The sequence below is a fragment of the Triticum aestivum genome, unplaced genomic scaffold, assembly GCF_018294505.1.
Source record: "Triticum aestivum cultivar Chinese Spring unplaced genomic scaffold, IWGSC CS RefSeq v2.1 scaffold42749, whole genome shotgun sequence".
Classification (NCBI taxonomy): domain Eukaryota; kingdom Viridiplantae; phylum Streptophyta; class Magnoliopsida; order Poales; family Poaceae; genus Triticum; species Triticum aestivum.
In genome coordinates this window covers 1-26,296 of record NW_025229216.1, presented here as the reverse complement: position 1 = coordinate 26,296, position 26,296 = coordinate 1, and the positions used below count along the sequence as shown (strand labels likewise).

At 51.9% G+C, this 26,296-nt stretch overlaps 58 non-coding genes and 2 pseudogenes across 58 annotated transcripts; all 60 read right to left on the bottom strand.

Annotated features, from left to right (window-relative positions):
• Window positions 1-71: 71 nt before the first annotated feature.
• Window positions 72-190, bottom strand: LOC123174881 (5S ribosomal RNA). The gene has a single exon (XR_006487422.1). It is a non-coding gene; the product is annotated as a 5S ribosomal RNA (ribosomal RNA).
• Window positions 191-486: 296 nt separating this feature from the next.
• LOC123174913 (5S ribosomal RNA) lies at window positions 487-605 on the bottom strand. The gene has a single exon (XR_006487453.1). It is a non-coding gene; the product is annotated as a 5S ribosomal RNA (ribosomal RNA).
• A 297-nt stretch (window positions 606-902) lies between these two features.
• Window positions 903-1,020, bottom strand: LOC123174866 (5S ribosomal RNA). The gene has a single exon (XR_006487410.1). It is a non-coding gene; the product is annotated as a 5S ribosomal RNA (ribosomal RNA).
• Window positions 1,021-1,316: 296 nt separating this feature from the next.
• On the bottom strand, window positions 1,317-1,435 carry LOC123174880 (5S ribosomal RNA). Its single transcript, XR_006487421.1, has one exon. It is a non-coding gene; the product is annotated as a 5S ribosomal RNA (ribosomal RNA).
• Window positions 1,436-1,732: 297 nt separating this feature from the next.
• LOC123174900 (5S ribosomal RNA) lies at window positions 1,733-1,851 on the bottom strand. The gene has a single exon (XR_006487440.1). It is a non-coding gene; the product is annotated as a 5S ribosomal RNA (ribosomal RNA).
• Window positions 1,852-2,148: 297 nt separating this feature from the next.
• Window positions 2,149-2,267, bottom strand: LOC123174887 (5S ribosomal RNA). Its single transcript, XR_006487428.1, has one exon. It is a non-coding gene; the product is annotated as a 5S ribosomal RNA (ribosomal RNA).
• A 297-nt stretch (window positions 2,268-2,564) lies between these two features.
• Window positions 2,565-2,683, bottom strand: LOC123174877 (5S ribosomal RNA). Its single transcript, XR_006487419.1, has one exon. It is a non-coding gene; the product is annotated as a 5S ribosomal RNA (ribosomal RNA).
• Window positions 2,684-2,980: 297 nt separating this feature from the next.
• On the bottom strand, window positions 2,981-3,099 carry LOC123174876 (5S ribosomal RNA). Its single transcript, XR_006487418.1, has one exon. It is a non-coding gene; the product is annotated as a 5S ribosomal RNA (ribosomal RNA).
• Window positions 3,100-3,396: 297 nt separating this feature from the next.
• On the bottom strand, window positions 3,397-3,515 carry LOC123174912 (5S ribosomal RNA). Its single transcript, XR_006487452.1, has one exon. It is a non-coding gene; the product is annotated as a 5S ribosomal RNA (ribosomal RNA).
• A 297-nt stretch (window positions 3,516-3,812) lies between these two features.
• On the bottom strand, window positions 3,813-3,931 carry LOC123174882 (5S ribosomal RNA). Its single transcript, XR_006487423.1, has one exon. It is a non-coding gene; the product is annotated as a 5S ribosomal RNA (ribosomal RNA).
• A 297-nt stretch (window positions 3,932-4,228) lies between these two features.
• On the bottom strand, window positions 4,229-4,347 carry LOC123174908 (5S ribosomal RNA). Its single transcript, XR_006487448.1, has one exon. It is a non-coding gene; the product is annotated as a 5S ribosomal RNA (ribosomal RNA).
• A 416-nt stretch (window positions 4,348-4,763) lies between these two features.
• Window positions 4,764-4,882, bottom strand: LOC123174884 (5S ribosomal RNA). Its single transcript, XR_006487425.1, has one exon. It is a non-coding gene; the product is annotated as a 5S ribosomal RNA (ribosomal RNA).
• Window positions 4,883-5,178: 296 nt separating this feature from the next.
• On the bottom strand, window positions 5,179-5,297 carry LOC123174911 (5S ribosomal RNA). Its single transcript, XR_006487451.1, has one exon. It is a non-coding gene; the product is annotated as a 5S ribosomal RNA (ribosomal RNA).
• A 297-nt stretch (window positions 5,298-5,594) lies between these two features.
• Window positions 5,595-5,712, bottom strand: LOC123174864 (5S ribosomal RNA). The gene has a single exon (XR_006487408.1). It is a non-coding gene; the product is annotated as a 5S ribosomal RNA (ribosomal RNA).
• Window positions 5,713-6,009: 297 nt separating this feature from the next.
• Window positions 6,010-6,127, bottom strand: LOC123174865 (5S ribosomal RNA). Its single transcript, XR_006487409.1, has one exon. It is a non-coding gene; the product is annotated as a 5S ribosomal RNA (ribosomal RNA).
• A 297-nt stretch (window positions 6,128-6,424) lies between these two features.
• LOC123174886 (5S ribosomal RNA) lies at window positions 6,425-6,543 on the bottom strand. Its single transcript, XR_006487427.1, has one exon. It is a non-coding gene; the product is annotated as a 5S ribosomal RNA (ribosomal RNA).
• Window positions 6,544-7,224: 681 nt separating this feature from the next.
• LOC123174860 (5S ribosomal RNA) lies at window positions 7,225-7,343 on the bottom strand. Its single transcript, XR_006487405.1, has one exon. It is a non-coding gene; the product is annotated as a 5S ribosomal RNA (ribosomal RNA).
• Window positions 7,344-7,640: 297 nt separating this feature from the next.
• On the bottom strand, window positions 7,641-7,776 carry LOC123174867 (uncharacterized; annotated as a pseudogene).
• Window positions 7,777-8,073: 297 nt separating this feature from the next.
• Window positions 8,074-8,192, bottom strand: LOC123174894 (5S ribosomal RNA). The gene has a single exon (XR_006487435.1). It is a non-coding gene; the product is annotated as a 5S ribosomal RNA (ribosomal RNA).
• A 297-nt stretch (window positions 8,193-8,489) lies between these two features.
• LOC123174875 (5S ribosomal RNA) lies at window positions 8,490-8,608 on the bottom strand. Its single transcript, XR_006487417.1, has one exon. It is a non-coding gene; the product is annotated as a 5S ribosomal RNA (ribosomal RNA).
• A 297-nt stretch (window positions 8,609-8,905) lies between these two features.
• Window positions 8,906-9,024, bottom strand: LOC123174896 (5S ribosomal RNA). Its single transcript, XR_006487436.1, has one exon. It is a non-coding gene; the product is annotated as a 5S ribosomal RNA (ribosomal RNA).
• Window positions 9,025-9,321: 297 nt separating this feature from the next.
• LOC123174874 (5S ribosomal RNA) lies at window positions 9,322-9,440 on the bottom strand. Its single transcript, XR_006487416.1, has one exon. It is a non-coding gene; the product is annotated as a 5S ribosomal RNA (ribosomal RNA).
• Window positions 9,441-9,737: 297 nt separating this feature from the next.
• On the bottom strand, window positions 9,738-9,856 carry LOC123174873 (5S ribosomal RNA). The gene has a single exon (XR_006487415.1). It is a non-coding gene; the product is annotated as a 5S ribosomal RNA (ribosomal RNA).
• A 297-nt stretch (window positions 9,857-10,153) lies between these two features.
• Window positions 10,154-10,272, bottom strand: LOC123174915 (5S ribosomal RNA). The gene has a single exon (XR_006487455.1). It is a non-coding gene; the product is annotated as a 5S ribosomal RNA (ribosomal RNA).
• Window positions 10,273-10,569: 297 nt separating this feature from the next.
• LOC123174872 (5S ribosomal RNA) lies at window positions 10,570-10,688 on the bottom strand. Its single transcript, XR_006487414.1, has one exon. It is a non-coding gene; the product is annotated as a 5S ribosomal RNA (ribosomal RNA).
• Window positions 10,689-10,985: 297 nt separating this feature from the next.
• LOC123174889 (5S ribosomal RNA) lies at window positions 10,986-11,104 on the bottom strand. The gene has a single exon (XR_006487430.1). It is a non-coding gene; the product is annotated as a 5S ribosomal RNA (ribosomal RNA).
• Window positions 11,105-11,401: 297 nt separating this feature from the next.
• LOC123174907 (5S ribosomal RNA) lies at window positions 11,402-11,520 on the bottom strand. Its single transcript, XR_006487447.1, has one exon. It is a non-coding gene; the product is annotated as a 5S ribosomal RNA (ribosomal RNA).
• A 416-nt stretch (window positions 11,521-11,936) lies between these two features.
• LOC123174909 (5S ribosomal RNA) lies at window positions 11,937-12,055 on the bottom strand. The gene has a single exon (XR_006487449.1). It is a non-coding gene; the product is annotated as a 5S ribosomal RNA (ribosomal RNA).
• A 297-nt stretch (window positions 12,056-12,352) lies between these two features.
• Window positions 12,353-12,471, bottom strand: LOC123174871 (5S ribosomal RNA). The gene has a single exon (XR_006487413.1). It is a non-coding gene; the product is annotated as a 5S ribosomal RNA (ribosomal RNA).
• Window positions 12,472-12,768: 297 nt separating this feature from the next.
• LOC123174870 (5S ribosomal RNA) lies at window positions 12,769-12,887 on the bottom strand. The gene has a single exon (XR_006487412.1). It is a non-coding gene; the product is annotated as a 5S ribosomal RNA (ribosomal RNA).
• A 297-nt stretch (window positions 12,888-13,184) lies between these two features.
• Window positions 13,185-13,303, bottom strand: LOC123174869 (5S ribosomal RNA). The gene has a single exon (XR_006487411.1). It is a non-coding gene; the product is annotated as a 5S ribosomal RNA (ribosomal RNA).
• A 297-nt stretch (window positions 13,304-13,600) lies between these two features.
• LOC123174888 (5S ribosomal RNA) lies at window positions 13,601-13,719 on the bottom strand. The gene has a single exon (XR_006487429.1). It is a non-coding gene; the product is annotated as a 5S ribosomal RNA (ribosomal RNA).
• Window positions 13,720-14,016: 297 nt separating this feature from the next.
• On the bottom strand, window positions 14,017-14,135 carry LOC123174905 (5S ribosomal RNA). The gene has a single exon (XR_006487446.1). It is a non-coding gene; the product is annotated as a 5S ribosomal RNA (ribosomal RNA).
• Window positions 14,136-14,551: 416 nt separating this feature from the next.
• On the bottom strand, window positions 14,552-14,670 carry LOC123174883 (5S ribosomal RNA). Its single transcript, XR_006487424.1, has one exon. It is a non-coding gene; the product is annotated as a 5S ribosomal RNA (ribosomal RNA).
• A 297-nt stretch (window positions 14,671-14,967) lies between these two features.
• Window positions 14,968-15,086, bottom strand: LOC123174899 (5S ribosomal RNA). Its single transcript, XR_006487439.1, has one exon. It is a non-coding gene; the product is annotated as a 5S ribosomal RNA (ribosomal RNA).
• A 297-nt stretch (window positions 15,087-15,383) lies between these two features.
• Window positions 15,384-15,502, bottom strand: LOC123174919 (5S ribosomal RNA). Its single transcript, XR_006487459.1, has one exon. It is a non-coding gene; the product is annotated as a 5S ribosomal RNA (ribosomal RNA).
• Window positions 15,503-15,799: 297 nt separating this feature from the next.
• LOC123174862 (5S ribosomal RNA) lies at window positions 15,800-15,918 on the bottom strand. Its single transcript, XR_006487407.1, has one exon. It is a non-coding gene; the product is annotated as a 5S ribosomal RNA (ribosomal RNA).
• Window positions 15,919-16,215: 297 nt separating this feature from the next.
• Window positions 16,216-16,334, bottom strand: LOC123174918 (5S ribosomal RNA). The gene has a single exon (XR_006487458.1). It is a non-coding gene; the product is annotated as a 5S ribosomal RNA (ribosomal RNA).
• A 297-nt stretch (window positions 16,335-16,631) lies between these two features.
• Window positions 16,632-16,750, bottom strand: LOC123174893 (5S ribosomal RNA). Its single transcript, XR_006487434.1, has one exon. It is a non-coding gene; the product is annotated as a 5S ribosomal RNA (ribosomal RNA).
• Window positions 16,751-17,047: 297 nt separating this feature from the next.
• Window positions 17,048-17,166, bottom strand: LOC123174857 (5S ribosomal RNA). The gene has a single exon (XR_006487402.1). It is a non-coding gene; the product is annotated as a 5S ribosomal RNA (ribosomal RNA).
• Window positions 17,167-17,463: 297 nt separating this feature from the next.
• Window positions 17,464-17,582, bottom strand: LOC123174914 (5S ribosomal RNA). The gene has a single exon (XR_006487454.1). It is a non-coding gene; the product is annotated as a 5S ribosomal RNA (ribosomal RNA).
• Window positions 17,583-17,879: 297 nt separating this feature from the next.
• LOC123174916 (5S ribosomal RNA) lies at window positions 17,880-17,998 on the bottom strand. The gene has a single exon (XR_006487456.1). It is a non-coding gene; the product is annotated as a 5S ribosomal RNA (ribosomal RNA).
• A 297-nt stretch (window positions 17,999-18,295) lies between these two features.
• LOC123174892 (5S ribosomal RNA) lies at window positions 18,296-18,414 on the bottom strand. Its single transcript, XR_006487433.1, has one exon. It is a non-coding gene; the product is annotated as a 5S ribosomal RNA (ribosomal RNA).
• A 297-nt stretch (window positions 18,415-18,711) lies between these two features.
• LOC123174902 (5S ribosomal RNA) lies at window positions 18,712-18,830 on the bottom strand. Its single transcript, XR_006487443.1, has one exon. It is a non-coding gene; the product is annotated as a 5S ribosomal RNA (ribosomal RNA).
• Window positions 18,831-19,127: 297 nt separating this feature from the next.
• On the bottom strand, window positions 19,128-19,246 carry LOC123174890 (5S ribosomal RNA). Its single transcript, XR_006487431.1, has one exon. It is a non-coding gene; the product is annotated as a 5S ribosomal RNA (ribosomal RNA).
• Window positions 19,247-19,543: 297 nt separating this feature from the next.
• Window positions 19,544-19,662, bottom strand: LOC123174904 (5S ribosomal RNA). Its single transcript, XR_006487445.1, has one exon. It is a non-coding gene; the product is annotated as a 5S ribosomal RNA (ribosomal RNA).
• Window positions 19,663-19,959: 297 nt separating this feature from the next.
• On the bottom strand, window positions 19,960-20,078 carry LOC123174898 (5S ribosomal RNA). The gene has a single exon (XR_006487438.1). It is a non-coding gene; the product is annotated as a 5S ribosomal RNA (ribosomal RNA).
• Window positions 20,079-20,375: 297 nt separating this feature from the next.
• On the bottom strand, window positions 20,376-20,494 carry LOC123174878 (5S ribosomal RNA). The gene has a single exon (XR_006487420.1). It is a non-coding gene; the product is annotated as a 5S ribosomal RNA (ribosomal RNA).
• Window positions 20,495-20,851: 357 nt separating this feature from the next.
• LOC123174856 (5S ribosomal RNA) lies at window positions 20,852-20,970 on the bottom strand. Its single transcript, XR_006487401.1, has one exon. It is a non-coding gene; the product is annotated as a 5S ribosomal RNA (ribosomal RNA).
• Window positions 20,971-21,267: 297 nt separating this feature from the next.
• On the bottom strand, window positions 21,268-21,386 carry LOC123174910 (5S ribosomal RNA). Its single transcript, XR_006487450.1, has one exon. It is a non-coding gene; the product is annotated as a 5S ribosomal RNA (ribosomal RNA).
• Window positions 21,387-21,683: 297 nt separating this feature from the next.
• LOC123174901 (5S ribosomal RNA) lies at window positions 21,684-21,802 on the bottom strand. Its single transcript, XR_006487442.1, has one exon. It is a non-coding gene; the product is annotated as a 5S ribosomal RNA (ribosomal RNA).
• Window positions 21,803-22,484: 682 nt separating this feature from the next.
• On the bottom strand, window positions 22,485-22,603 carry LOC123174861 (5S ribosomal RNA). The gene has a single exon (XR_006487406.1). It is a non-coding gene; the product is annotated as a 5S ribosomal RNA (ribosomal RNA).
• A 297-nt stretch (window positions 22,604-22,900) lies between these two features.
• Window positions 22,901-23,019, bottom strand: LOC123174897 (5S ribosomal RNA). The gene has a single exon (XR_006487437.1). It is a non-coding gene; the product is annotated as a 5S ribosomal RNA (ribosomal RNA).
• Window positions 23,020-23,316: 297 nt separating this feature from the next.
• LOC123174859 (5S ribosomal RNA) lies at window positions 23,317-23,434 on the bottom strand. Its single transcript, XR_006487404.1, has one exon. It is a non-coding gene; the product is annotated as a 5S ribosomal RNA (ribosomal RNA).
• Window positions 23,435-23,731: 297 nt separating this feature from the next.
• LOC123174885 (5S ribosomal RNA) lies at window positions 23,732-23,850 on the bottom strand. The gene has a single exon (XR_006487426.1). It is a non-coding gene; the product is annotated as a 5S ribosomal RNA (ribosomal RNA).
• Window positions 23,851-24,147: 297 nt separating this feature from the next.
• On the bottom strand, window positions 24,148-24,265 carry LOC123174858 (5S ribosomal RNA). The gene has a single exon (XR_006487403.1). It is a non-coding gene; the product is annotated as a 5S ribosomal RNA (ribosomal RNA).
• Window positions 24,266-24,739: 474 nt separating this feature from the next.
• Window positions 24,740-24,858, bottom strand: LOC123174903 (5S ribosomal RNA). The gene has a single exon (XR_006487444.1). It is a non-coding gene; the product is annotated as a 5S ribosomal RNA (ribosomal RNA).
• A 297-nt stretch (window positions 24,859-25,155) lies between these two features.
• Window positions 25,156-25,273, bottom strand: LOC123174917 (5S ribosomal RNA). Its single transcript, XR_006487457.1, has one exon. It is a non-coding gene; the product is annotated as a 5S ribosomal RNA (ribosomal RNA).
• A 297-nt stretch (window positions 25,274-25,570) lies between these two features.
• LOC123174891 (5S ribosomal RNA) lies at window positions 25,571-25,689 on the bottom strand. Its single transcript, XR_006487432.1, has one exon. It is a non-coding gene; the product is annotated as a 5S ribosomal RNA (ribosomal RNA).
• Window positions 25,690-25,986: 297 nt separating this feature from the next.
• Window positions 25,987-26,090, bottom strand: LOC123174868 (uncharacterized; annotated as a pseudogene).
• Between the last annotated feature and the right edge of the window lie 206 nt (window positions 26,091-26,296).

Here is a 26,296-nt window from a genome sequence, read left to right as displayed (position 1 = left end):
AATAAAACACGGTAAATATATTACTTACACGTGCGTTTTGTTTTGCAAGCGGCGCGAAAAAAATTAAAAAGGGAATGCAACACGAGGACTTCCCAGGAGGTCACCCATCCTAGTACTACTCTCGCCCAAGCACGCTTAACTTCGGAGTTCTGATGGGATCCGGTGCTTTAGTGCTGGTATGATCGCATCCGACATGTTACCCCGGTCTTCGTCCCTTATCCTTGCCCCTCCCAGCTCCACTACAAAGACGATTGTACATTGCTTTGGCCGCTCCCTCTCAACTACGGAGACGAGTTTAACGCGGTTTCCACCCCTCCCTCTCAACCGCACCAGTGCACGCTTGCCGCGCCACAACGCGACGCTGGACCCGTGAATCGTGAGCACCCAGCTATGACTTACCGCACTCGTGTAAAATAATAAAACACGGTAAATATATTACTTACACGTGCATTTTGTTTTGCAAGCGGCGCGAAAAAAATTAAAAAGGGAATGCAACACGAGGACTTCCCAGGAGGTCACCCATCCTAGTACTACTCTCGCCCAAGCACGCTTAACTTCGGAGTTCTGATGGGATCCGATGCTTTAGTGCTAGTATGATCGCATCCAACATGTTACCCCGGTCTTCGTCCCTTATCCTTGCCCCTCCCAGCTCCACTACAAAGACGATTGCACATTGCTTTGGCCGCTCCCTCTCAACTACGGAGACGAGTTTAACGCGGTTTCCACCCCTCCCTCTCAACCGCACCAGTGCACGCTTGCCGCGCCACAACGCCGACGCTGGACCCGTGAATCGTGAGCACCCAGCTATGACTTACCGCACTCGTGCAAAATAATAAAACACGGTAAATATATTACTTACACGTGCGTTTTGTTTTGCAAGCGGCGCGAAAAAAATTAAAAAGGGAATGCAACACGAGGACTTCCCAGGAGGTCACCCATCCTAGTACTACTCTCGCCCAAGCACGCTTAACTTCGAAGTTCTGATGGATCCAGTGCTTTAGTGCTAGTATGATCGCATCCGACATGTTACCCCGGTCTTCGTCCCTTATCTTGCCCCTCCCAGCTCCACTACAAAGACGATTGGACATTGCTTTGGCCGCTCCCTCTCAACTACGGAGACGAGTTTAACGCGGTTTCCACCCCTCCCTCTCAACCGCACCAGTGCACACTTGCCGCGCCACAACGCCGACGCTGGACCCGTGAATCGTGAGCACCCAACTATGACTTACCGCACTCGTGCAAAATAATAAAACACGGTAAATATATTACTTACACGTGCGTTTTGTTTTGCAAGCGGCGCGAAAAAAATTAAAAAGGGAATGCAACACGAGGACTTCCCAGGAGGTCACCCATCCTAGTACTACTCTCGCCCAAGCACGCTTAACTTCGGAGTTCTGATGGGATCCGGTGCTTTAGTGCTGGTATGATCGCATCCGACATGTTACCCCGGTCTTCGTCCCTTATCCTTGCCCCTCCCAGCTCCACTACAAAGACGATTGCACATTGCTTTGGCCGCTCCCTCTCAACTACGGAGACGAGTTTAACGCGGTTTCCACCCCTCCCTCTCAACCGCACCAGTGCACGCTTGCCGCGCCACAACGCCGACGCTGGACCCGTGAATCGTGAGCACCCAGCTATGACTTACCGCACTCGTGCAAAATAATAAAACACTGTAAATATATTACTTACACGTGCGTTTTGTTTTGCAAGCGGCGCGAAAAAAATTAAAAAGGGAATGCAACACGAGGACTTCCCAGGAGGTCACCCATCCTAGTACTACTCTCGCCCAAGCATGCTTAACTTCGGAGTTCTGATGGGATCCGGTGCTTTAGTGCTGGTATGATCGCATCCGACATGTTACCCCGGTCTTCGTCCCTTATCCTTGCCCCTCCCAGCTCCACTACAAAGACGATTGCACATTGCTTTGGCCGCTCCCTCTCAACTACGGAGACGAGTTTAACGCGGTTTCCACCCCTCCCTCTCAACCGCACCAGTGCACGCTTGCCGCGCCACAACGCCGACGCTGGACCCGTGAATCGTGAGCACCCAGCTATGACTTACCGCACTCGTGCAAAATAATAAAACACGATAAATATATTACTTACACGTGCGTTTTGTTTTGCAAGCGGCGCGAAAAAAATTAAAAAGGGAATGCAACACGAGGACTTCCCAGGAGGTCACCCATCCTAGTACTACTCTCGCCCAAGCACACTTAACTTCGGAGTTCTGATGGGATCCGGTGCTTTAGTGCTGGTATGATCGCATCCGACATGTTACCCCGGTCTTCGTCCCTTATCCTTGCCCCTCCCAGCTCCACTACAAAGACGATTGCACATTGCTTTGGCCGCTCCCTCTCAACTACGGAGACGAGTTTAACGCGGTTTCCACCCCTCCCTCTCAACCGCACCAGTGCACGCTTGCCGCGCCACAACGCCGACGCTGGGCCCGTGAATCGTGAGCACCCAGCTATGACTTACCGCACTCGTGCAAAATAATAAAACACGATAAATATATTACTTACACGTGCGTTTTGTTTTGCAAGCGGCGCGAAAAAAATTAAAAAGGGAATGCAACACGAGGACTTCCCAGGAGGTCACCCATCCTAGTACTACTCTCGCCCAAGCACGCTTAACTTCGGAGTTCTGATGGGATCCGGTGCTTTAGTGCTGGTATGATCGCATCCGACATGTTACCCCGGTCTTCGTCCCTTATCCTTGCCCCTCCCAGCTCCACTACAAAGACGATTGCACATTGCTTTGGCCGCTCCCTCTCAACTACGGAGACGAGTTTAACGCGGTTTCCAACCCTCCCTCTCAACCGCACCAGTGCACGCTTGCCGCGCCACAACGCCGACGCTGGACCCGTGAATCGTGAGCACCCAGCTATGACTTACCGCACTCGTGCAAAATAATAAAACACGGTAAATATATTACTTACACGTGCGTTTTGTTTTGCAAGCGGCGCGAAAAAAATTAAAAAGGGAATGCAACACGAGGACTTCCCAGGAGGTCACCCATCCTAGTACTACTCTCGCCCAAGCACGCTTAACTTCGGAGTTCTGATGGGATCCGGTGCTTTAGTGCTGGTATGATCGCATCCGACATGTTACCCCGGTCTTCGTTCCTTATCCTTGCCCCTCCCAGCTCCACTACAAAGACGATTGCACATTGCTTTGGCCGCTCCCTCTCAACTACGGAGACGAGTTTAACGCGGTTTCCACCCCTCCCTCTCAACCGCACCAGTGCACGCTTGCCGCGCCACAACGCCGACGCTGGACCCGTGAATCGTGAGCACCCAGCTATGACTTACCGCACTCGTGCAAAATAATAAAACATGGTAAATATATTACTTACACGTGCGTTTTGTTTTGCAAGCGGCGCGAAAAAAATTAAAAAGGGAATGCAACACGAGGACTTCCCAGGAGGTCACCCATCCTAGTACTACTCTCGCCCAAGCACGCTTAACTTCGGAGTTCTGATGGGATCCGATGCTTTAGTGCTAGTATGATCGCATCCAACATGTTACCCCGGTCTTCGTCCCTTATCCTTGCCCCTCCCAGCTCCACTACAAAGACGATTGCACATTGCTTTGGCCGCTTCCTCTCAACTACGGAGACGAGTTTAACGCGGTTTCCACCCCTCCCTCTCAACCGCACCAGTGCACGCTTGCCGCGCCACAACGCCGACGCTGGACCCGTGAATCGTGAGCACCCAGCTATGACTTACCGCACTCGTGCAAAATAATAAAACACGGTAAATATATTACTTACACGTGCGTTTTGTTTTGCAAGCGGCGCGAAAAAAATTAAAAAGGGAATGCAACACGAGGACTTCCCAGGAGGTCACCCATCCTAGTACTACTCTCGCCCAAGCACGCTTAACTTCGGAGTTCTGATGGGATCCGGTGCTTTAGTGCTGGTATGATTGCATCCGACATGTTACCCCGGTCTTCGTCCCTTATCCTTGCCCCTCCCAGCTCCACTACAAAGACGATTGCACATTGCTTTGGCCGCTCCCTCTCAACTACGGAGACGAGTTTAACGCGGTTTCCACCCCTCCCTCTCAACCGCACCAGTGCACGCTTGCCGCGCCACAACGCCGACGCTGGACCCGTGAATCGTGAGCACCCAGCTATGACTTACCGCACTCGTGCAAAATAATAAAACACGGTAAATATATTACTTACATGTGCGTTTTGTTTTGCAAGCGGCGCGAAAAAAATTAAAAAGGGAATGCAACACAAGGACTTCCCAGGAGGTCACCCATCCTAGTACTACTCTCACCCAAGCACGCTTAACTTCGGAGTTCTGATGGGATCCGGTGCTTTAGTGCTGGTATGATCGCATCCGACATGTTACCCCGGTCTTCGTCCCTTATCCTTGCCCCTCCCAGCTCCACTACAAAGACGAATGTACATTGCTTTGGCCGCTCCCTCTCAACTACGGAGACGAGTTTATGATCGCATCCGACATGTTACCCCGGTCTTCGTCCCTTATCCTTGCCCCTCCCAGCTCCACTACAAAGACGATTGTACATTGCTTTGGCCGCTCCCTCTCAACTACGGAGACGAGTTTAACGCGGTTTCCACCCCTCCCTCTCAACCGCACCAGTGCACGCTTGCCGCGCCACAACGCCGACGCTGGACCCGTGAATCGTGAGCACCCAGCTATGACTTACCGCACTCGTGCAAAATAATAAAACACGGTAAATATATTACTTACACGTGCGTTTTGTTTTGCAAGCGGCGCGAAAAAAATTAAAAAGGGAATGCAACACGAGGACTTCCCAGGAGGTCACCCATCATAGTACTACTCTCGCCCAAGCACGCTTAACTTCGGAGTTCTGATGGGATCCGGTGCTTTAGTGCTGGTATGATCGCATCCGACATGTTACCCCGGTCTTCGTCCCTTATCCTTGCCCCTCCCAGCTCCACTACAAAGACGATTGTACATTGCTTTGGCCGCTCCCTCTCAACTACGGAGACGAGTTTAACGCGGTTTCCACCCCTCCCTCTCAACCGCACCAGTGCACGCTTGCCGCGCCACAACGCGACGCTGGACCCGTGAATCGTGAGCACCCAGCTATGACTTACCGCACTCGTGCAAAATAATAAAACACGGTAAATATATTACTTACACGTGCGTTTTATTTTGCAAGCGGCGCGAAAAAAATTAAAAAGGGAATGCAACACGAGGACTTCCCAGGAGGTCACCCATCCTAGTACTACTCTCGCCCAAGCACGCTTAACTTCGGAGTTCTGATGGGATCCGATGCTTTAGTGCTAGTATGATCGCATCCAACATGTTACCCCGGTCTTCGTCCCTTATCCTTGCCCCTCCCAGCTCCACTACAAAGACGATTGCACATTGCTTTGGCCGCTCCCTCTCAACTACGGAGACGAGTTTAACGCGGTTTCCACCCCTCCCTCTCAACCGCACCAGTGCACGCTTGCCGCGCCACAACGCCGACGCTGGACCCGTGAATCGTGAGCACCCAGCTATGACTTACCGCACTCGTGCAAAATAATAAAACACGGTAAATATATTACTTACACGTGCGTTTTGTTTTGCAAGCGGCGCGAAAAAAATTAAAAAGGGAATGCAACACGGGGACTTCCCAGGAGGTCACCCATCCTAGTACTACTCTCGCCCAAGCACGCTTAACTTCAGAGTTCTGATGGATCCGGTGCTTTAGTGCTAGTATGATCGCATCCGACATGTTACCCCGGTCTTCGTCCCTTATCCTTGCCCCTCCCAGCTCCACTACAAAGACGATTGCACATTGCTTTGGCCGCTCCCTCTCAACTACGGAGACGAGTTTAACGCGGTTTCCACCCCTCCCTCTCAACCGCACCAGTGCACGCTTGCCGCGCCACAACGCCGACGCTGGACCCGTGAATCGTGAGCACCCAGCTATGACTTACCGCACTCGTGCAAAATAATAAAACACGGTAAATATATTACTTACACGTGCGTTTTGTTTTGCAAGCGGCGCGAAAAAAATTAAAAAGGGAATGCAACACGAGGACTTCCCAGGAGGTCACCCATCCTAGTACTACTCTCGCCCAAGCACGCTTAACTTCAGAGTTTTGATGGATCCGGTGCTTTAGTGCTAGTATGATCGCATCCAACATGTTACCCCGGTCTTCGTCCCTTATCCTTGCCCCTCCCAGCTCCACTACAAAGACGATTGGACATTGCTTTGGCCGCTCCCTCTCAACTACGGAGACGAGTTTAACGCGGTTTCCACCCCTCCCTCTCAACCGCACCAGTGCACGCTTGCCGCGCCACAACGCCGACGCTGGACCCGTGAATCGTGAGCACCCAGCTATGACTTACCGCACTCGTGCAAAATAATAAAACACGGTAAATATATTACTTACACGTGCGTTTTGTTTTGCAAGCGGCGCGAAAAAAATTAAAAAGGGAATGCAACACGAGGACTTCCCAGGAGGTCACCCATCCTAGTACTACTCTCGCCCAAGCACGCTTAACTTCGGAGTTCTAATGGGATCCGGTGCTTTAGTGCTGGTATGATCGCATCCGACATGTTACCCCGGTCTTCGTCCCTTATCCTTGCCCCTCCCAGCTCCACTACAAAGACGATTGTACATTGCTTTGGCCGCTCCCTCTGAACTACGGAGACGAGTTTAACGCGGTTTCCACCCCTCCCTCTCAACCGCACCAGTGCACGCTTGCCGCGCCACAACGCCGACGCTGGACCCGTGAATCGTGAGCACCCAGCTATGACTTACCGCACTCGTGCAAAATAATAAAATACGGTAAATATATTACTTACACGTGCGTTTTGTTTTGCAAGCGACGCGAAAAAAACTAAAAAGGGAATGCAACACGAGGACTTCCCAGGAGGTCACCCATCCTAGTACTACTGATGGGATCCGGTGCTTTAGTGCTGGTATGATCGCATCCGACATGTTACCCCGGTCTTCGTCCCTTATCCTTGCCCCTCCCAGCTCCACTACAAAGACGATTGTACATTGCTTTGGCCGCTCCCTCTCAACTACGGAGACGAGTTTAACGCGGTTTCCACCCCTCCCTCTCAACCGCACCAGTGCACGCTTGCCGCGCCACAACGCGACGCTGGACCCGTGAATCGTGAGCACCCAGCTATGACTTACCGCACTCGTGCAAAATAATAAAACACGGTAAATATATTACTTACACGTGCGTTTTGTTTTGCAAGCGGCGCGAAAAAAATTAAAAAGGTAATGCAACACGAGGACTTCCCAGGAGGTCACCCATCCTAGTACTACTCTCACCCAAGCACGCTTAACTTCGGAGTTCTGATGGGATCCGATGCTTTAGTGCTAGTATGATCGCATCCAACATGTTACCCCGGTCTTCGTCCCTTATCCTTGCCCCTCCCAGCTCCACTACAAAGACGATTGCACATTGCTTTGGCCGCTCCCTCTCAACTACGGAGACGAGTTTAACGCGGTTTCCACCCCTCCCTCTCAACCGCACCAGTGCACGCTTGCCGCGCCACAACGCCGACGCTGGACCCGTGAATCGTGAGCACCCAGCTATGACTTACCGCACTCGTGCAAAATAATAAAACACGGTAAATATATTACTTACACGTGCGTTTTGTTTTGCAAGCGGCGCGAAAAAAATTAAAAAGGGAATGCAACACGAGGACTTCCCAGGAGGTCACCCATCCTAGTACTACTGACCTCCTAGTACTACTCTCGCCCAAGCACGCTTACCTTCGGAGTTCTGATGGGATCCGGTGCTTTAGTGCTGGTATGATCGCATCCGACATGTTACCCCGGTCTTCGTCCCTTATCCTTGCCCCTCCCAGCTCCACTACAAAGACGATTGTACATTGCTTTGGCCGCTCCCTCTCAACTACGGAGACGAGTTTAACGCGGTTTCCACCCCTCCCTCTCAACCGCACCAGTGCACGCTTGCCGCGCCACAACGCCGACGCTGGACCCGTGAATCGTGAGCACCCAGCTATGACTTACCGCACTCGTGCAAAATAATAAAACACGGTAAATATATTACTGACACGTGCGTTTTGTTTTGCAAGCGGCGCGAAAAAAATTAAAAAGGGAATGCAACACGAGGACTTCCCAGGAGGTCACCCATCCTAGTACTACTCTCGCCCAAGCACGCTTAACTTTGGAGTTCTGATGGGATCCGGTGCTTTAGTGCTGGTATGATCGCATCCGACATGTTACCCCGGTCTTCGTCCCTTATCCTTGCCCCTCCCAGCTCCACTACAAAGACGATTGTACATTGCTTTGGCCGCTCCCTCTCAACTACGGAGACGAGTTTAACGCGGTTTCCACCCCTCCCTCTCAACCGCACCAGTGCACGCTTGCCGCGCCACAACGCCGACGCTGGACCCGTGAATCGTGAGCACCCAGCTATGACTTACCGCACTCATGCAAAATAATAAAACACGGTAAATATATTACTTACACGTGCGTTTTGTTTTGCAAGCGGCGCGAAAAAAATTAAAAAGGGAATGCAACACGAGGACTTCCCAGGAGGTCACCCATCCTAGTACTACTCTCGCCCAAGCACGCTTAACTTCGGAGTTCTGATGGGATCCGGTGCTTTAGTGCTGGTATGATCGCATCCGACATGTTACCCCGGTCTTCGTCCCTTATCCTTGCCCCTTCCAGCTCCACTACAAAGACGATTGCACATTGCTTTGGCCGCTCCCTCTCAACTACGGAGACGAGTTTAACGCGGTTTCCACCCCTCCCTCTCAACCGCACCAGTGCACGCTTGCCGCGCCACAACGCCGACGCTGGACCCGTGAATCGTGAGCACCCAGCTATGACTTACCGCACTCGTGCAAAATAATAAAACACGGTAAATATATTACTTACACGTGCGTTTTGTTTTGCAAGCGGCGTGAAAAAAATTAAAAAGGGAATGCAACACGAGGACTTCCCAGGAGGTCACCCATCCTAGTACTACTCTCGCCCAAGCACGCTTAACTTCGGAGTTCTGATGGGATCCGGTGCTTTAGTGCTGGTCTGATCGCATCCGACATGTTACCCCGGTCTTCGTCCCTTATCCTTGCCCCTCCCAGCTCCACTACAAAGACGATTGCACATTGCTTTGGCCGCTCCCTCTCAACTACGGAGACGAGTTTAACGCGGTTTCCACCCCTCCCTCTCAACCGCACCAGTGCACGCTTGCCGCGCCACAACGCCGACGCTGGACCCGTGAATCGTGAGCACCCAGCTATGACTTACCGCACTCGTGCAAAATAATAAAACACGGTAAATATATTACTTACACGTGCGTTTTGTTTTGCAAGCGGCGCGAAAAAAATTAAAAAGGGAATGCAACACGAGGACTTCCCAGGAGGTCACCCATCCTAGTACTACTCTCGCCCAAGCACGCTTAACTTCGGAGTTCTGATGGGATCCGGTGCTTTAGTGCTGGTATGATCGCATCCGACATGTTACCCCGGTCTTCGTCCCTTATCCTTGCCCCTCCCAGCTCCACTACAAAGACGATTGCACATTGGTTTGGCCGCTCCCTCTCAACTACGGAGACGAGTTTAACGCGGTTTCCACCCCTCCCTCTCAACCGCACCAGTGCACGCTTGCCGCGCCACAACGCCGACGCTGGACCCGTGAATCGTGAGCACCCAGCTATGACTTACCGCACTCGTGCAAAATAATAAAACACGGTAAATATATTACTTACACGTGCGTTTTGTTTTGCAAGCGGCGCGAAAAAAATTAAAAAGGGAATGCAACACGAGGACTTCCCAGGAGGTCACCCATCCTAGTACTACTCTCGCCCAAGCACGCTTAACTTCGGAGTTCTGATGGGATCCGGTGCTTTAGTGCTGGTATGATCGCATCCGACATGTTACCCCGGTCTTCGTCCCTTATCCTTGCCCCTCCCAGCTCCACTACAAACACGATTGCACATTGCTTTGGCCGCTCCCTCTCAACTACGGAGACGAGTTTAACGCGGTTTCCACCCCTCCCTCTCAACCGCACCAGTGCACGCTTGCCGCGCCACAACGCCGACGCTGGACCCGTGAATCGTGAGCACCCAGCTATGACTTACCGCACTCGTGCAAAATAATAAAACACGGTAAATATATTACTTACACGTGCGTTTTGTTTTGCAAGCGGCGCGAAAAAAATTAAAAAGGGAATGCAACACGAGGACTTCCCAGGAGGTCACCCATCCTAGTACTACTCTCGCCCAAGCACGCTTAACTTCGTAGTTCTGATGGGATCCGGTGCTTTAGTGCTGGTATGATCGCATCCGACATGTTACCCCGGTCTTCGTCCCTTATCCTTGCCCCTCCCAGCTCCACTACAAAGACGATTGCACATTGCTTTGGCCGCTCCCTCTCAACTACGGAGACGAGTTTAACGCGGTTTCCACCCCTCCCTCTCAACCGCACCAGTGCACGCTTGCCGCGCCACAACGCCGACGCTGGACCCGTGAATCGTGAGCACCCAGCTATGACTTACCGCACTCGTGCAAAATAATAAAACACGGTAAATATATTACTTACACGTGTGTTTTGTTTTGCAAGCGGCGCGAAAAAAATTAAAAAGGGAATGCAACACGAGGACTTCCCAGGAGGTCACCCATCCTAGTACTACTCTCGCCCAAGCACGCTTAACTTCGGAGTTCTGATGGGATCCGGTGCTTTAGTGCTGGTATGATCGCATCCAACATGTTACCCCGGTCTTCGTCCCATATCCTTGGCCCTCCCAGCTCCACTACAAAGACGATTGTACATTGCTTTGGCCGCTCCCTCTCAACTACGGAGACGAGTTTAACGCGGTTTCCACCCCTCCCTCTCAACCGCACCAGTGCACGCTTGCCGCGCCACAACGCCGACGCTGGACCCGTGAATCGTGAGCACCCAGCTATGACTTACCGCACTCGTGCAAAATAATAAAACACGGTAAATATATTACTTACACGTGCGTTTTGTTTTGCAAGCGGCGCGAAAAAAATTAAAAAGGGAATGCAACACGAGGACTTCCCAGGAGGTCACCCATCCTAGTACTACACTCGCCCAAGCACGCTTAACTTCGGAGTTCTGATGGGATCCGGTGCTTTAGTGCTGGTATGATCGCATCCGACATGTTACCCCGGTCTTCGTCCCTTATCCTTGCCCCTCCCAGCTCCACTACAAAGACGATTGCACATTGCTTTGGCCGCTCCCTCTCAACTACGGAGACGAGTTTAACGCGGTTTCCACCCCTCCCTCTCAACCGCACCAGTGCACGCTTGCCGCGCCACAACGCCGACGCTGGACCCGTGAATCGTGAGCACCCAGCTATGACTTACCGCACTCGTGCAAAATAATAAAACACGGTAAATATATTACTTACATGTGCGTTTTGTTTTGCAAGCGGCGCGAAAAAAATTAAAAAGGGAATGCAACACAAGGACTTCCCAGGAGGTCACCCATCCTAGTACTACTCTCACCCAAGCACGCTTAACTTCGGAGTTCTGATGGGATCCGGTGCTTTAGTGCTGGTATGATCGCATCCGACATGTTACCCCGGTCTTCGTCCCTTATCCTTGCCCCTCCCAGCTCCACTACAAAGACGAATGTACATTGCTTTGGCCGCTCCCTCTCAACTACGGAGACGAGTTTATGATCGCATCCGACATGTTACCCCGGTCTTCGTCCCTTATCCTTGCCCCTCCCAGCTCCACTACAAAGACGATTGTACATTGCTTTGGCCGCTCCCTCTCAACTACGGAGACGAGTTTAACGCGGTTTCCACCCCTCCCTCTCAACCGCACCAGTGCACGCTTGCCGCGCCACAACGCCGACGCTGGACCCGTGAATCGTGAGCACCCAGCTATGACTTACCGCACTCGTGCAAAATAATAAAACACGGTAAATATATTACTTACACGTGCGTTTTGTTTTGCAAGCGGCGCGAAAAAAATTAAAAAGGGAATGCAACACGAGGACTTCCCAGGAGGTCACCCATCCTAGTACTACTCTCGCCCAAGCACGCTTAACTTCGGAGTTCTGATGGGATCCGATGCTTTAGTGCTAGTATGATCGCATTCGACATGTTACCCCGGTCTTCGTCCCTTATCCTTGCCCCTCCCAGCTCCACTACAAAGACGATTGCACATTGCTTTGGCCGCTCCCTCTCAACTACGGAGACGAGTTTAACGCGGTTTCCACCCCTCCCTCTCAACCGCACCAGTGCACGCTTGCCGCGCCACAACGCCGACGCTGGACCCGTGAATCGTGAGCACCCAGCTATGACTTACCGCACTCGTGCAAAATAATAAAACACGGTAAATATATTACTTACATGTGCGTTTTGTTTTGCAAGCGGCGCGAAAAAAATTAAAAAGGGAATGCAACACGAGGACTTCCCAGGAGGTCACCCATCCTAGTACTACTCTCGCCCAAGCACGCTTAACTTCGGAGTTCTGATGGGATCCGGTGCTTTAGTGCTGGTATGATCGCATCCGACATGTTACCCCGGTCTTCGTCCCTTATCCTTGCCCCTCCCAGCTCCACTACAAAGACGATTGCACATTGCTTTGGCCGCTCCCTCTCAACTACGGAGACGAGTTTAACGCGGTTTCCACCCCTCCCTCTCAACCGCACCAGTGCACGCTTGCCGCGCCACAACGCCGACGCTGGACCCATGAATCGTGAGCACCCAGCTATGACTTACCGCACTCGTGCAAAATAATAAAACATGGTAAATATATTACTTACACGTGCGTTTTGTTTTGCAAGCGGCGCGAAAAAAATTAAAAAGGGAATGCAACACGAGGACTTCCCAGGAGGTCACCCATCCTAGTACTACTCTCGCCCAAGCACGCTTAACTTCGGAGTTCTGATGGGATCCGGTGCTTTAGTGCTGGTATGATCGCATCCGACATGTTACCCCGGTCTTCGTCCCTTATCCTTGCCCCTCCCAGCTCCACTACAAAGATGATTGCACATTGCTTTGGCCGCTCCCTCTCAACTACGGAGACGAGTTTAACGCGGTTTCCACCCCTCCCTCTCAACCGCACCAGTGCACGCTTGCCGCGCCACAACGCCGACGCTGGACCCGTGAATCGTGAGCACCCAGCTATGACTTACCGCACTCGTGCAAAATAATAAAACACGGTAAATATATTACTTACACGTGTGTTTTGTTTTGCAAGCGGCGCGAAAAAAATTAAAAAGGGAATGCAACACGAGGACTTCCCAGGAGGTCACCCATCCTAGTACTACTCTCGCCCAAGCACGCTTAACTTCGGAGTTCTGATGGGATCCGGTGCTTTAGTGCTGGTATGATCGCATCCAACATGTTACCCCGGTCTTCGTCCCATATCCTTGGCCCTCCCAGCTCCACTACAAAGACGATTGTACATTGCTTTGGCCGCTCCCTCTCAACTACGGAGACGAGTTTAACGCGGTTTCCACCCCTCCCTCTCAACCGCACCAGTGCACGCTTGCCGCGCCACAACGCCGACGCTGGACCCGTGAATCGTGAGCACCCAGCTATGACTTACCGCACTCGTGCAAAATAATAAAACACGGTAAATATATTACTTACACGTGCGTTTTGTTTTGCAAGCGGCGCGAAAAAAATTAAAAAGGGAATGCAACACGAGGACTTCCCAGGAGGTCACCCATCCTAGTACTACACTCGCCCAAGCACGCTTAACTTCGGAGTTCTGATGGGATCCGGTGCTTTAGTGCTGGTATGATCGCATCCGACATGTTACCCCGGTCTTCGTCCCTTATCCTTGCCCCTCCCAGCTCCACTACAAAGACGATTGCACATTGCTTTGGCCGCTCCCTCTCAACTACGGAGACGAGTTTAACGCGGTTTCCACCCCTCCCTCTCAACCGCACCAGTGCACGCTTGCCGCGCCACAACGCCGACGCTGGACCCGTGAATCGTGAGCACCCAGCTATGACTTACCGCACTCGTGCAAAATAATAAAACACGGTAAATATATTACTTACATGTGCGTTTTGTTTTGCAAGCGGCGCGAAAAAAATTAAAAAGGGAATGCAACACAAGGACTTCCCAGGAGGTCACCCATCCTAGTACTACTCTCACCCAAGCACGCTTAACTTCGGAGTTCTGATGGGATCCGGTGCTTTAGTGCTGGTATGATCGCATCCGACATGTTACCCCGGTCTTCGTCCCTTATCCTTGCCCCTCCCAGCTCCACTACAAAGACGAATGTACATTGCTTTGGCCGCTCCCTCTCAACTACGGAGACGAGTTTATGATCGCATCCGACATGTTACCCCGGTCTTCGTCCCTTATCCTTGCCCCTCCCAGCTCCACTACAAAGACGATTGTACATTGCTTTGGCCGCTCCCTCTCAACTACGGAGACGAGTTTAACGCGGTTTCCACCCCTCCCTCTCAACCGCACCAGTGCACGCTTGCCGCGCCACAACGCCGACGCTGGACCCGTGAATCGTGAGCACCCAGCTATGACTTACCGCACTCGTGCAAAATAATAAAACACGGTAAATATATTACTTACACGTGCGTTTTGTTTTGCAAGCGGCGCGAAAAAAATTAAAAAGGGAATGCAACACGAGGACTTCCCAGGAGGTCACCCATCATAGTACTACTCTCGCCCAAGCACGCTTAACTTCGGAGTTCTGATGGGATCCGGTGCTTTAGTGCTGGTATGATCGCATCCGACATGTTACCCCGGTCTTCGTCCCTTATCCTTGCCCCTCCCAGCTCCACTACAAAGACGATTGTACATTGCTTTGGCCGCTCCCTCTCAACTACGGAGACGAGTTTAACGCGGTTTCCACCCCTCCCTCTCAACCGCACCAGTGCACGCTTGCCGCGCCACAACGCCGACGCTGGACCCGTGAATCGTGAGCACCCAGCTATGACTTACCGCACTCGTGCAAAATCATAAAACACGGTAAATATATTACTTACACGTGCGTTTTGTTTTGCAAGCGGCGCGAAAAAAATTAAAAAGGGAATGCAACACGAGGACTTCCCAGGAGGTCACCCATCCTAGTACTACTCTCGCCCAAGCACGCTTAACTTCGAAGTTCTGATGGGATCCGGTGCTTTAGTGCTGGTATGATCGCATCCCACATGTTACCCCGGTGTTCGTCCCTTATCCTTGCCCCTCCCAGCTCCACTACAAAGACGATTGTACATTGCTTTGGCCGCTCCCTCTCAACTACGGAGACGAGTTTAACGCGGTTTCCACCCCTCCCTCTCAACCGCACCAGTGCACGCTTGCCGCGCCACAACGCCGACGCTGGACCCGTGAATCATGAGCACCCAGCTATGACTTACCGCACTCGTGCAAAATAATAAAACACGGTAAATATATTACTTACACGTGCGTTTTGTTTTGCAAGCGGCGCGAAAAAAATTAAAAAGGGAATGCAACACGAGGACTTCCTAGGAGGTCACCCATCCTAGTACTACTCTCGCCCAAGCATGCTTAACTTCGGAGTTCTGATGGGATCCGATGCTTTAGTGCTGGTATGATCGCATCCGACATGTTACCCCGGTCTTCGTCCCTTATCCTTGCCCCTCCCAGCTCCACTACAAAGACGATTGTACATTGCTTTGGCCGCTCCCTCTCAACTACGGAGACGAGTTTAACGCGGTTTCCACCCATCCCTCTCAACCGCACCAGTGCACGCTTGCCGCGCCACAACGCCGACGCTGGACCCGTGAATCGTGAGCACCCAGCTATGACTTACCGCACTCGTGCAAAATAATAAAACACGGTAAATATATTACTTACACGTGCGTTTTGTTTTGCAAGCGGCGCGAAAAAAATTAAAAAGGGAATGCAACACGAGGACTTCCCAGGAGGTCACCCATCCTAGTACTACTCTCGCCCAAGCACGCTTAACTTCGGAGTTCTGATGGGATCCGGTGCTTTAGTGCTGGTATGATCGCATCCGACATGTTACCCCGGTCTTCGTCCCTTATCCTTGCCCCTCCCAGCTCCACTACAAAGACGATTGCACATTGCTTTGGCCGCTGCCTCTCAACTACGGAGACGAGTTTAACGCGGTTTCCACCCCTCCCTCTCAACCGCACCAATGCACGCTTGCCGCGCCACAACGCCGACGCTGGGCCCGTGAATCGTGAGCACCCAGCTATGACTTACCGCGCTCGTGCAAAATAATAAAACACGGTAAATATATTACTTACACGTGCGTTTTGTTTTGCAAGCGGCGCGAAAAAAATTAAAAAGGGAATGCAACATGAGGACTTCCAAGGAGGTCACCCATCCTAGTACTACTCTCTCCCAAGCACGCTTAACTTCGGAGTTCTGATGGGATCCGGTGCTTTAGTGCTGGTATGATCGCATCCGACATGTTACCCCGGTCTTCGTCCCTTATCCTTGCCCCTCCCAGCTCCACTACAAAGACGATTGCACATTGCTTTGGCCGCTCCCTCTCAACCACGGAGACGAGTTTAACGCGGTTTCCACCCCTCCCTCTCAACCGCACCAGTGCACGCTTGCCGCGCCACAACGCCGACGCTGGGCCCGTGAATCGTGAGCACCCAGCTATGACTTACCGCGCTCGTGCAAAATAATAAAACACGGTAAATATATTACTTACACGTGCGTTTTGTTTTGCAAGCGGCGCGAAAAAAATTAAAAAGGGAATGCAACACGAGGACTTCCAAGGAGGTCACCCATCCTAGTACTACTCTCGCCCAAGCACGCTTAACTTCGGAGTTCTGATGGGATCCGGTGCTTTAGTGCTGGTATGATCGCATCCGACATGTTACCCCGGTCTTCGTCCCTTATCCTTGCCCCTCCCAGCTCCACTACAAAGACGATTGCACATTGCTTTGGCCGCTCCCTCTCAACTACGGAGACGAGTTTAACGCGGTTTCCACCCCTCCCTCTCAACCGCACCAGTGCACGCTTGCCGCGCCACAACGCCGACGCTGGACCCGTGAATCGTGAGCACCCAGCTATGACTTACCGCACTCGTGCAAAATAATAAAACACGGTAAATATATTACTTACACGTGCGTTTTGTTTTGCAAGCGGCGCGAAAAAAATTAAAAAGGGAATGCAACACGAGGACTTCCCAGGAGGTCACCCATCCTAGTACTACTCTCGCCCAAGCACGCAAAACTTCGGAGTTCTGATGGGATCCGGTGCTTTAGTGCTGGTATGATCGCATCCGACATGTTACCCCGGTCTTCGTCCCTTATCCTTGCCCCTCCCAGCTCCACTACAAAGACGATTGCACATTGCTTTGGCCGCTCCCTCTCAACTACGGAGACGAGTTTAACGCGGTTTCCACCCCTCCCTCTCAACCGCACCAGTGCACGCTTGCCGCGCCACAACGCCGACGCTGGACCCGTGAATCATGAGCACCCAGCTATGACTTACCGCACTCGTGCAAAATAATAAAACACGGTAAATATATTACTTACACGTGCGTTTTGTTTTGCAAGCGGCGCGAAAAAAATTAAAAAGGGAATGCAACACGAGGACTTCCCAGGAGGTCACCCATCCTAGTACTACTCTCGCCCAAGCACGCTTAACTTCGGAGTTCTGATGGGATCCGGTGCTTTAGTGCTGGTATGATCGCATCCGACATGTTACCCAGGTCTTCGTCCCTTATCCTTGCCCCTCCCAGCTCCACTACAAAGACGATTGTACATTGCTTTGGCCGCTCCCTCTCAACTACGGAGACGAGTTTAACGCGGTTTCCACCCCTCCCTCTCAACCGCACCAGTGCACGCTTGCCGCGCCACAACACCGACGCTGGACCCGTGAATCGTGAGCACCCAGCTATGACTTACCGCACTCGTGCAAAATAATAAAACACGGTAAATATATTACTTACACGTGCGTTTTGTTTTGCAAGCGGCGCGAAAAAAATTAAAAAGGAAATGCAACACAAGGACTTCCCAGGAGGTCACCCATCCTAGTACTACTCTCGCCCAAGCACGCTTAACTTCAGAGTTCTGATGGGATCCGGTGCTTTAGTGCTGGTATGATCGCATCCAACATGTTACCCCGGTCTTCGTCCCTTATCCTTGCCCCTCCCAGCTCCACTACAAAGACGATTGTACATTGCTTTGGCCGCTCCCTCTCAACTACGGAAACGAGTTTAACGCGGTTTCCACCCCTCCCTCTCAACCGCACCAGTGCACGCTTGCCGCGCCACAACGGCGACGCTGGACCCGTGAATCGTGAGCACCCAGCTATGACTTACCGCACTCGTGCAAAATAATAAAACACGGTAAATATATTACTTACACGTGCGTTTTGTTTTGCAAGCGGCGCGAAAAAAATTAAAAAGGGAATGCAACACGAGGACTTCCCAGGAGGTCACCCATCCTAGTACTACTCTCGCCCAAGCACGCTTAACTTCGGAGTTCTGATGGGATCCGGTGCTTTAGTGCTGGTATGATCGCATCAGACATGTTACCCCGGTCTTCGTCCCTTATCCTTGCCCCTCCCAGCTCCACTACAAAGACGATTGCACATTGCTTTGGCCGCTCCCTCTCAACTACGGAGACGAGTTTAACGCGGTTTCCACCCCTCCCTCTCAACCGCACCAGTGCACGCTTGCCGCGCCACAACGCCGACGCTGGACCCGTGAATCGTGAGCACCCAGCTATGACTTACCGCACTCGTGCAAAATAATAAAACACGGTAAATATATTACTTACACGTGCGTTTTGTTTTGCAAGCGGCGCGAAAAAAATTAAAAAGGGAATGCAACACGAGGACTTCCCAGGAGGTCACCCATCCTAGTACTACTCTCGCCCAAGCACGCTTAACTTCGGAGTTCTGATGGGATCCGGTGCTTTAGTGCTGGTATGATCGCATCCGACATGTTACCCCGGTCTTCGTCCCTTATCCTGGCCCCTCCCAGCTCCACTACAAAGACGATTGCACATTGCTTTGGCCGCTCCCTCTCAACTACGGAGACGAGTTTAACGCGGTTTCCACCCCTCCCTCTCAACCGCACCAGTGCACGCTTGCCGCGCCACAACGCCGACGCTGGACCCGTGAATCGTGAGCACCCAGCTATGACTTACCGCACTTGTGCAAAATAATAAAACACGGTAAATATATTACTTACACGTGCGTTTTGTTTTGCAAGCGGCGCGAAAAAAATTAAAAAGGGAATGCAACACGAGGACTTCCCAGGAGGTCACCCATCCTAGTACTACTCTCGCCCAAGCACGCTTAACTTCGGAGTTCTGATGGGATCCGGTGCTTTAGTGCTGGTATGATCGCATCCGACATGTTACCCCGGTCTTCGTCCCTTATCCTTGCCCCTCCCAGCTCCACTACAAAGACGATTGCACATTGCTTTGGCCGCTCCCTCTCAACTACGGAGACGAGTTTAACGCGGTTTCCACCCCTCCCTCTTAACCGCACCAGTGCACGCTTGCCGCGCCACAACGCCGACGCTGGACCCGTGAATCGTGAGCACCCAGCTATGACTTACCGCACTCGTGCAAAATAATAAAACACGGTAAATATATTACTTACACGTGCGTTTTGTTTTGCAAGCGGCGCGAAAAAAATTAAAAAGGGAATGCAACACGAGGACTTCCCAGGAGGTCACCCATCCTAGTACTACTCTCGCCCAAGCACGCTTAACTTCGGAGTTCTGATAGGATCCGGTGCTTTAGTGCTGGTATGATCGCATCCGACATGTTACCCCGGTCTTCGTCCCTTATCCTTGCCCCTCCCAGCTCCACTACAAAGACGATTGCACATTGCTTTGGCCGCTCCCTCTCAACTACGGAGACGAGTTTAACGCGGTTTCCACCCCTCCCTCTCAACCGCACCAGTGCACGCTTGCCGCGCCACAACACCGACGCTGGGCCCGTGAATCGTGAGCACCCAGCTATGACTTACCGCACTCGTGCAAAATAATAAAACACGGTAAATATATTACTTACACGTGCGTTTTGTTTTGCAAGCGGCGCGAAAAAAATTAAAAAGGGAATGCAACACGAGGACTTCCCAGGAGGTCACCCATCCTAGTACTACTCTCGCCCAAGCACGCTTAACTTCGGAGTTCTGATGGGATCCGATGCTTTAGTGCTGGTATGATCGCATCCGACATGTTACCCCGGTCTTCGTCCCTTATCCTTGCCCCTCCCTGCTCCACTACAAAGACGATTGCACATTGCTTTGGCCGCTCCCTCCCAACTACGGAGACGAGTTTAACGCGGTTTCCACCCCTCCCTCTCAACCGCACCAGTGCACGCTTGCCGCGCCACAACGCCGACGCTGGGCCCGTGAATCGTGAGCACCCAGCTATGACTTACCGCACTCGTGCAAAATAATAAAACACGGTAAATATATTACTTACACGTGCGTTTTGTTTTGCAAGCGGCGCGAAAAAAATTAAAAAGGGAATGCAACACGAGGACTTCCCAGGAGGTCACCCATCCTAGTACTACTCTCGCCCAAGCACGCTTAACTTCGGAGTTCTGATGGGATCCGGTGCTTTAGTGCTGGTATGATCGCATCCGACATGTTACCCCGGTCTTCGTCCCTTATCCTTGCCCCTCCCAGCTCCACTACAAAGACGATTGCACATTGCTTTGGCCGCTCCCTCTCAACTACGGAGACGAGTTTAACGCGGTTTCCACCCCTCCCTCTCAACCGCACCAGTGCACGCTTGCCGCGCCACAACGCCGACGCTGGACCCGTGAATCGTGAGCACCCAGCTATGACTTACCGCACTCGTGCAAAATAATAAAACATGGTAAATATATTACTTACACGTGCGTTTTGTTTCGCCACTCGTGCAAAATAATAAAACATGGTAAATATATTACTTACACGTGCGTTTTGTTTTGCAAGCGGCGCGAAAAAAATTAAAAAGGGAATGCAACACGAGGACTTCCCAGGAGGTCACCCATCCTAGTACTACTCTCGCCCAAGCACGCTTAACTTCGGAGTTCTGATGGGATCCGGTGCTTTAGTGCTGGTATGATCGCATCCGACATGTTACCCCGGTCTTCGTCCCTTATCCTTGCCCCTCCCAGCTCCACTACAAAGACGATTGCACATTGCTTTGGCCGCTCCCTCTCAACTACGGAGACGAGTTTAACGCGGTTTCCACCCCTCCCTCTCAACCGCACCAGTGCACGCTTGCCGCGCCACAACGCCGACGCTGGACCCGTGAATCGTGAGCACCCAGCTATGACTTACCGCACTCGTGCAAAATAATAAAACATGGTAAATATATTACTTACACGTGCGTTTTGTTTTGCAAGCGGCGCGAAAAAAATTAAAAAGGGAATGCAACACGAGGACTTCCCAGGAGGTCACCCATCCTAGTACTACTCTCGCCCAAGCACGCTTAACTTCGGAGTTCTGATGGGATCCGATGCTTTAGTGCTAGTATGATCGCATCCAACATGTTACCCCGGTCTTCGTCCCTTATCCTTGCCCCTCCCAGCTCCACTACAAAGACGATTGGACATTGCTTTGGCCGCTCCCTCTCAACTACGGAGACGAGTTTAACGCGGTTTCCACCCCTCCCTCTCAACCGCACCAGTGCACGCTTGCCGCGCCACAACGCCGACGCTGGACCCGTGAATCGTGAGCACCCAGCTATGACTTACCGCACTCGTGCAAAATAATAAAACACGGTAAATATATTACTTACACGTGCGTTTTGTTTTGCAAGCGGCGCGAAAAAAATTAAAAAGGGAATGCAACACGAGGACTTCCCAGGAGGTCACCCATCCTAGTACTACTCTCGCCCAAGCACGCTTAACTTCGGAGTTCTGGTGGGATCCGGTGCTTTAGTGCTGGTATGATCGCATCCGACATGTTACCCCGGTCTTCGTCCCTTATCCTTGCCCCTCCCAGCTCCACTACAAAGACGATTGTACATTGCTTTGACCGCTCCCTCTCAACTACGGAGACGAGTTTAACGCGGTTTCCACCCCGCCCTCTCAACCGCACCAGTGCACGCTTGCCGCGCCACAACGCCGACGCTGGACCCGTGAATCGTGAGCACCCAGCTATGACTTACCGCACTCGTGCAAAATAATAAAACACGGTAAATATATTACTTACACGTGCGTTTTGTTTTGCAAGCGGCGCGAAAAAAATTAAAAAGGGAATGCAACACGCGGACTTCCCAGGAGGTCACCCATCCTAGTACTACTGATGGGATCCGGTGCTTTAGTGCTGGTATGATCGCATCCGACATGTTACCCCGGTCTTCGTCCCTTATCCTTGCCCCTCCCAGCTCCACTACAAAGACGATTGTACATTGCTTTGGCCGCTCCCTCTCAACTACGGAGACGAGTTTAACGCGGTTTCCACCCCTCCCTCTCAACCGCACCAGTGCACGCTTGCCGCGCCACAACGCCGACGCTGGACCCGTGAATCGTGAGCACCCAGCTATGACTTACCGCACTCGTGCAAAATAATAAAACACGGTAAATATATTACTTACACGTGCGTTTTGTTTTGCAAGCGGCGCGAAAAAAATTAAAAAGGGAATGCAACACGAGGACTTCCCAGGAGGTCACCCATCCTAGTACTACTCTCGCCCAAGCACGCTTAACTTCGTAGTTCTGATGGGATCCGATGCTTTAGTGCTAGTATGATCACATTCGACATGTTACGCCGGTCTTCGTCCCTTATCCTTGCCCCTCCCAGCTCCACTACAAAGACGATTGCACATTGCTTTGGCCGCTCCCTCTCAACTACGGAGATGAGTTTAACGCGGTTTCCACCCCTCCCTCTCAACCGCACCAGTGCACGCTTGCCGCGCCATAACGCCGACGCTGGACCCGTGAATCGTGAGCACCCAGCTATGACTTACCGCACTCGTGCAAAATAATAAAACACGGTAAATATATTACTTACACGTGCGTTTTGTTTTGCAAGCGGCGCGAAAAAAATTAAAAAGGGAATGCAACACGAGGACTTCCCAGGAGGTCACCCATCCTAGTACTACTCTCACCCAAGCACGCTTAACTTCGGAGTTCTGATGGGATCCGGTGCTTTAGTGCTGGTATGATCGCATCCGACATGTTACCCCGGTCTTCGTCCCTTATCCTTGCCCCTCCCAGCTCCACTACAAAGACGATTATACATTGCTTTGGCCGCTCCCTCTCAACTACGGAGACGAGTTTAACGCGGTTTCCACCCCTCCCTCTCAACCGCACCAGTGCACGCTTGCCGCGCCACAACGCCGACGCTGGACCCGTGAATCGTGAGCACCCAGCTATGACTTACCGCACTCGTGCAAAATAATAAAACACGGTAAATATATTACTTACACGTGCGTTTTGTTTTGCAAGCGGTGCGAAATAAATTAAAAAGGGAATGCAACACGAGGACTTCCCAGGAGGTCACCCATCCTAGTACTACTCTCGCCCAAGCACGCTTAACTTCGGAGTTCTGATGGATCCGATGCTTTAGTGCTGGTATGATCGCATCCGACATGTTACCCCGGTCTTCGTCCCTTATCCTTGCCCCTCCCAGCTCCACTACAAAGATGATTGCACATTGCTTTGGCCGCTCCCTCTCAACTACGGAGACGAGTTTAACGCGGTTTCCACCCCTCCCTCTCAACCGCACCAGTGCACGCTTGCCGCGCCACAACGCCGACGCTGGACCCGTGAATCGTGAGCACCCAGCTATGACTTACCGCACTCGTGCAAAATAATAAAACATGGTAAATATATTACTTACACGTGCGTCTTGTTTTGCAAGCGGCGCGAAAAAAATTAAAAAGGGAATGCAACACGAGGACTTCCCAGGAGGTCACCCATCCTAGTACTACTCTCGCCCAAGCACGCTTAACTTCGGAGTTCTAATGGGATCCGGTGCTTTAGTGCTGGTATGATCGCATCCGACATGTTACCCCGGTCTTCGTCCCTTATCCTTGCCCCTCCCAGCTCCACTACAAAGACGATTGTACATTGCTTTGGCCGCTCCCTCTCAACTACGGAGACGAGTTTAACGCGGTTTCCACCCCTCCCTCTCAACCGCACCAGTGCACGCTTGCCGCGCCACAACGCCGACGCTGGACCCGTGAATCGTGAGCACCCAGCTATGACTTACCGCACTCGTGCAAAATAATAAAACACGGTAAACATATTACTTACACGTGCGTTTTGTTTTGCAAGCGGCGCGAAAAAAATTAAAAAGGGAATGCAACACGAGGACTTCCCAGGAGGTCACCCACCTAGTACTACTCTCGCCCAAGCACACTTAACTTCGGAGTTCTGATGGGATCCGGTGCTTTAGTGCTCGTATGATCGCATCCGACATGTTACCCCGGTCTTCGTTCCTTAACCTTGCCCCTCCCAGCTCCACTACAAAGACGATTGTACATTGCTTTGGCCGCTCCCTCTCAACTGCGGAGACGAGTTTAACGCGGTTTCCACCCCTCCCTCTCAACCGCACCTGGATCCGGTGCTTTAGTGCTGGTATGATCGCATCCGACATGTTACCCCGGTCTTCGTCCCTTATCCTTGCCCCTCCCAGCTCCACTACAAAGACGATTGTACATTGCTTTGGCCGCTCCCTCTCAACTGCGGAGACGAGTTTAACGCGGTTTCCACCCCTCCCTCTCAACCGCACCAGTGCACGCTTGCCGCGCCACAACGCCGACGCTGGACCCGTGAATCGTGAGCACCCAGCTATGACTTACCGCACTCGTGCAAAATAATAAAACACGGTAAATATATTACTTACACGTGCGTTTTGTTTTGCAAGCGGCGCGAAAAAAATTAAAAAGGGAATGCAACACGAGGACTTCCCAGGAGGTCACCCATCCTAGTACTACTCTCGCCCAAGCACGCTTAACTTCGGAGTTCTGATAGGATCCGGTGCTTTAGTGCTGGTATGATCGCATCCGACATGTTACCCCGGTCTTCGTCCCTTATCCTTGCCCCTCCCAACTCCACTACAAAGACGATTGTACATTGCTTTGGCCGCTCCCTCTCAACTACGGAGACGAGTTTAACGCGGTTTCCACCCCTCCCTCTCAACCGCACCAGTGCACGCTTGCCGCGCCACAACGCCGACGCTGGACCCGTGAATCGTGAGCACCCAGCTATGACTTACCGCACTCGTGCAAAATAATAAAACACGGTAAATATATTACTTACACGTGCGTTTTGTTTTGCAAGCGGCGCGAAAAAAATTAAAAAGGGAATGCAACACGAGGACTTCCCAGGAGGTCACCATCCTAGTACTACTCTCGCCCAAGCACGCTTAACTTCGGAGTTCTGATGGGATCCGGTGCTTTAGTGCTGGTATGATCGCATCCGACATGTTACCCCGGTCTTCGTCCCTTATCCTTGCCCCTCCCAGCTCCACTACAAAGACGATTGCACATTGCTTTGGCCGCTCCCTCTCAACTACGGAGACGAGTTTAACGCGGTTTCCACCCCTCCCTCTCAACCGCACCAGTGCACGCTTGCCGCGCCACAACGCCGACGCTGGACCCGTGAATCGTGAGCACCCAGCTATGACTTACCGCACTCGTGCAAAATAATAAAACACGGTAAATATATTACTTACACGTGCGTTTTGTTTTGCAAGCGGCGCGAAAAAAATTAAAAAGGGAATGCAACACAAGGACTTCCCAGGAGGTCACCCATCCTAGTACTACTCTCGCCCAAGCACGCTTAACTTCGGAGTTCTGATGGGATCCGGTGCTTTAGTGCTGGTATGATCGCATCCGACATGTTACCCCGGTCTTCGTCCCTTATCCTTGCCCCTCCCAGCTCCACTACAAAGACGATTGTACATTGCTTTGGCCGCTCCCTCTCAACTACGGAGACGAGTTTAACGCGGTTTCCACCCCTCCCTCTCAACCACACCAGTGCACGCTTGCCGCGCCACAACGCCGACGCTGGACCCGTGAATCGTGAGCACCCAGCTAGGACTTACCGCACTCGTGCAAAATAATAAAACACGGTAAATATATTACTTACACGTGCGTTTTGTTTTGCAAGCGGCGCGAAAAAAATTAAAAAGGGAATGCAACACGAGGACCCATCCTAGTACTACTCTCGCCCAAGCACGCTTAACTTCGGAGTTCTGATGGGATCCGGTGCTTTAGTGCTGGTATGATCGCATCCGACATGTTACCCCGGTCTTCGTCCCTTATCCTTGCCCCTCCCAGCTCCACTACAAAGACGATTGTACATTGCTTTGGCCGCTCCCTCTCAACTACGGAGACGAGTTTAACGCGGTTTCCACCCCTCCCTCTCAACCGCACCAGTGCACGCTTGCCGCGCCACAACGCCGACGCTGGACCCGTGAATCGTGAGCACCCAGCTATGAC